The 5,300-nt window shown below is 40.1% G+C and overlaps 1 long non-coding RNA gene across 1 annotated transcript in view; it reads right to left on the bottom strand.

Annotated features, from left to right (window-relative positions):
- LOC128247042 (uncharacterized) overlaps positions 1–5,300 on the bottom strand; it is a 31,500-nt gene that overhangs the window by 15,254 nt on the left and 10,946 nt on the right. The window contains exon 2 of the long non-coding RNA XR_008263471.1: positions 4,930–5,155. This is a non-coding gene — a long non-coding RNA (uncharacterized LOC128247042). The remainder of the gene's footprint in view (positions 1–4,929; positions 5,156–5,300) is intronic.

Here is a 5,300-nt window from a genome sequence, read left to right as displayed (position 1 = left end):
TAGCAGTATTAAACTGAAATTATTGAGGAAGTAAATTAAAAACTTGTTTATCTATCTATCTATCTATCTATCTATCTATCTATCTATCTATCTATCTGTCTGTCTGTCTACCTATCTCCCTATCGGCCTGCCTGTCTCTTTGAAGGTCTATCTATCTATCTATCTATCTATCTATCTATCTATCTATCTATCTATCTATCAAATGGGCGAGACCCGTTCTCTACTCGGGTGAAGGCATAGAACGCAACCCCCAATATTAGCAGCGGAGCCCGACAGCATATGCTGGTTTACCCCCGCCGCATCATGCTGATTTCGTACCCCTTTGAGCAACATCAAAATTCACTCATCCGTCCACAAACACTTCCTAAGCTTTCTTATCATTTATAAACTCGCTTACCTCTCTCGCTCCAACACCTCTAACCACCAAAGCTTTCCCAGCTCCATCCATCCACACAAACCGAGGTCTGCCTCTGGTTCTGCTGCGTACCACTTCAGCCTTTATCACCCACCTTCCCATCCGCTCCACATCCATCCTCTCCATGTGGCCAAACCAACTCAATATTCGTTTATCCCTTTGGTTGTTAGTTTTTCTCTCATTTCTGTTCGTCTTTGCACCTCCTCATTTCTCATCCTGTTCATCCGTGTCACACCAACCATAGCCCTCAGAAATCTCATCTGAAACACAATTAATTTTAAAATACAGGTACAACACCGACTTTCCAGACACTGGTCCTGAACCTCTTATAATCCGCACTAATTTACGAGCAGAAACTTCAAATTCCAGCAGCCACAAGACTAGTTTACTAGGGCTTTGCACTGTACAGTATTTAATAAACCTATTTCATTTATACTAATGTACAGGTACCTGCATTTCATTTAATTGCTCAAGTAAATCAAATATTTGTTGAAGTTAGCGTGTTGACCAACGTGACCGACTCTGGTTCGGAAAAATCAGTAACTCTGGAAAAGCTTTCAAAGTAAAGGTTCCGAAAATTGATGTTGAATCTATATAAATGTTAGAATTTCATTAATTTTTTTGTTATTGCTTGGGGGGTGTGGTGAAGGCGCATGGTTCAGTGGTTAGAGTGTCGGGCTCACAATCATGAGGTTGTGGGTTCGATTCCTTGACTAGCTATGTGTTGTGTTTTTGAGCAAGACACTTCATTTCATGTTGCTCCATTTCACTTAGCTCTAGAAATGAGCCGCTACGTCACTGGTGCTAAGTTTTTGTCTTTCCCTTGGATAACATCGGTAGCGTGGAGAGGGGAGGCTGGTATGCATGGGCGACTGCTGGTCTTCCATAAACAACCTTGCTCGGCTTTGTGCCTCGGAGAGGAACCTTCTAGGTGCAATCCCATGGTCATCGATGACTGAAAGGGGTCTTTAGACTGTTTGGGGCGTGTAGTGGAACCGAATCTACAATTTGCTTCCCAATTTTTGTTCAAATTCCGCCGCAGTTGGCTTTGCCTTTCATCCTTTCAGGGTCGATAAAATAAGTACCAGTCGAGTACTGGGGTCTTTGTAATCGACTTACGCCCTCCCCAGAAGCTATTATTATCAGTGGATCGAATTGTCAAACGGCACAAATTACAAAATTTCGGATACTGGTTATTGTTTTTCAAATAAATCTAGAAAATCTTTGTGGCAAAACAGTGTCACAATTTTCCTTAGTCATCCCATCTATTATTTCAACACACTCACGCATTAATGACAACTCACTGCACATACAACAAACTAATTAAATATATGCGAGTATAAATTCTACCAAGAGGATTCGATGAAATCCTAAACTACACAAACAAAAGAACTAAATTAATAAAAATTGGACACAACACCCCAATACCACATGGAAAAGAAATACAAAAAATATCAGACAACTAAACTAACGAAAGGAATGTCTCAGTGGTAAACAAATCGATTTGTAAAAACACATCTGTGGTCACACCACACAACAAGACATCACCGGAAACGATTTGCTGGAATTAACCATGGAAATCATACAAAAAGCGAAATCACAAAACAACATAAAGGCTTTTCCTATTTAGATCATAGACAAACGACATTTCTTCCAATGCACACAAGAGAAACATTTTAAGTAATGAGAACAGACACTACATCATAAGTTCAGCTTTAAAAAAAGTGAGTCATATTTTACGACTGTAAAATGTATTCTATTCATTCAACCATTACCAGATATCAAGATATGACAACAAGCGAGGAATAGAATAATTAAGAACCTGATTTTATTGGTTTATATATGCACTACGTTTCAGCAGTAGGTTATACAAGCACTTTCAGTGAATGGAGTATGCAAATGGTTTCGGGTCTTCTTTCTGTGGTTTCTACTACCTCCTCGAAAGGCTATCCGATTAAGCAGCAAAACTTCGTTACGTTCTGAGTTCAAATTCCGCCGAGGTCGACTTTGCATTTCATCCTTTCGGGGTCGATAAATTAAGCACAAGTTGCGTACTGGGATCGATCTAATCGACTGTCCCCCCACCTCCCCCAAAATTTCAGGCTTTGTGCCTATAGTAGAAAGGATTATTTCTCTTTATCACAAGTTTTGTTGGAGCTCCTGGAGTCTTACATACGTAACAGGCTTGTTACCTACAGCCTACGCTGCCATGCTTTCCATTCTTTTCAGCTACCTAATACTTTCCTGATTGTTCTGGCCGTGCCAAAGCGGCAGACCTTTTGTAACAGTTCTACTGGGAACTCTATTCCAATTTCTTTTATATTCCCCTTGGTGCCTTCTGATACTGTTCCCAAGGATCCAACAATAAATGGCACTTTCTTCACCTTCATTTTCCATAACTAGTTTACTTCGTATTTAAGAGGGTTGTATTTATCTATTTTTTTCGCCTTCCCTCTTGACTATTCGTAGGTGAAAGGGGCATGCAACATCAATCATATAGCATATGTGGTGCCTCTTGTCCACCACCACTAGATCCGGTCTGTTATGCTGTAGCACCTGATCTGTTTGGATTGGGAACTCCCAGAGGACATTTCTAGTCACTTTCTGCGGTTTGTGCTCATACTACGTCTTGCCTCTCTCTAGCTCTCACTTTTCGCACAGTTTTCAATGTAGCACTTTCGCTACTTGATCATGTCACTACAACTTGTAGTGGTTTTGGGCAAGTCTAGGGCATTCGTTTATGATATGGGCAGTGGTTTCATCCACTCTATTGCAGATGCGGCACAACGGAGACACTTGCTAATTCGTAAGGTTGAAACTCCAGTTTGTGGCCAAAGCTTGGTCTTGCGCTGCCAGTATAGTGCTCTCGGTCTCTTTTTTAGCGTTCCTTTCTTCAGCGAATCCCATCTATTTTATCCAGCAACTTCTGTTGTGGCTGCATGGAATTGATTATGTAGTCCATTCTTGCGTAATTCTTCTTCATGTCTTTTTTGCACTCTTCCTTTCTTTTTTCTTTTTTTTCTCTGCTTTCAATACTCCTTCGTTCCTTGTCATTAACAAGGTTTCCTTACTTTGGGTTAGGTATCTCATTAAGCTTTCGAATTCGATATGCACGTATTCTTCCACACTTATCAGTCCTCTTCCTTCATTTGCTCTCTTCATGTATAGGCGATCAGTGTCCACACGTGGAAGATGGGCACCATCATTAAAAGCTTTCTTGACTTCTTGTCCATCTCCTTTAGTTCCTCCTCTATCCACTTCAGGATTCTAGCGCCATACCGAACTACTGCGACTGCGCGCGAGTTTATTGCTTAAATTATGTTCTTGGCATTTAGCTTTGAAGCCAATATTTTTCTCACTCGCCGCAAGTACTCTCTTTTTGTCGTTTCCTTCATGTCATTGTGTTTGATTCCATCTGCCTCAAGTATTCCCAGGTATTTATAGCTGAATTGAGGATGAATTGCCTTCATCATTTCACCACTTGGCAACCATATGCCTTCTGTTCTACCTTCTATTACTCTGTCAGTCTGGTGTTACTTGGTCGGCATTTAACAAGGTGTTGAGTTGTGCAGCTATTCGTGCATGACATTCACCAAATCTTTTGATCCAGTAACCTTGAACTCCATCGGGTCCCGGGGCCTCCCAATTGCCCATTTTTTTGCTGATTTCCTTCACTTCCCTAACTGAAATGACTAGTTCTGCCTGTTTTGGACAGACTACTGTTTGTTTCAGTTCTTGCAACCATTCAGTATCCTTCTTGTGCTCCTTGTCTTTGCTCCAGATGTCACTCCAAAACCTTTGACTTTCAATGTTATCTGGTATCAACTTTTCATCTGTACACTCTCCATTTATTTCTTTGTCGAATCTCTTCAGATCTACTATGAATATAACCTATTCTGCTGGTATTCTTTCATTCTTTGATCGTATCTTACCATCTTTGCTTTCTTTGCAACGAGGCACTGTTTTAGTCCCTCCGTTACCACTTTCGGGCATTCTTCTTCTTCTTCTTCTTCTTCTTCTTCTTCTTCTTCTTCTTCTTCTTCTTCTTCTTCTTCTTCTTCTTCTTCTTCTTCTTCTTCTTATTATTATTATTATTATTATTATTATTATTATTATTATTATTATTATATTAAAATTCACAGCTTATATTGCTGGGTATGATGGAACGTGTCAGCTGTCCACAGCCATCAGACTAAGGTGACACTTGTTTACTGGTCATACTTCAAGAACCCCGCGAAGAATTCTTGGAGTTCCAAGCAATGCTGTTTTTGTAGGTATTATACCTTCACACTTGCATCGATCTTTTTCAGCCATGTTGATAGTTGAGTGCTGGTACTTCCAAGTGCACCAATTACTATTGGTATCACGTCTACTCTTTTCAATGACCACAACCTTCATATTTCCCACATATATTATCATTATTATTATTATTATTTGATATTATATTATGCTAATTCGACCTGAGAATTATGTTAAAGATGTACATACATATCTGTGGAATATTAATCACTTACACGTCAATTTCGGGAGTAGAAATATTGTTGCTGGAACAGTTGAAAGCTCATTGTCGATACCGACGTAGAATCCACTACATATAGAAAATAACGAGCCGTAAAGCGATCCCTTACGTAGCAGCTTGACGTTCTAAGAATAACAGCCTTATCTTCTTCAAATTACACCTCGGCCTTCTTTTAAAAAGAAAAGAACATATTTGCTCATGTGGTTCTGGATATAGAACATCTGAAATAAAAAATGAAATGGTCATGGTTGAAATGTCTTTATCATACGAGGTCTACTTCACCACCACCACCATCACCACCTGCTCCACCACCACCTGCTGCACCACCACCTGCAACACCACCACCTGCACCACCACCACCTGCAC

The sequence above is a fragment of the Octopus bimaculoides genome, chromosome 2 (genome assembly GCF_001194135.2).
Source record: "Octopus bimaculoides isolate UCB-OBI-ISO-001 chromosome 2, ASM119413v2, whole genome shotgun sequence".
NCBI classification, from domain to species: domain Eukaryota; kingdom Metazoa; phylum Mollusca; class Cephalopoda; order Octopoda; family Octopodidae; genus Octopus; species Octopus bimaculoides.
This window is presented reverse-complemented; position numbering and strand designations above follow the sequence as displayed.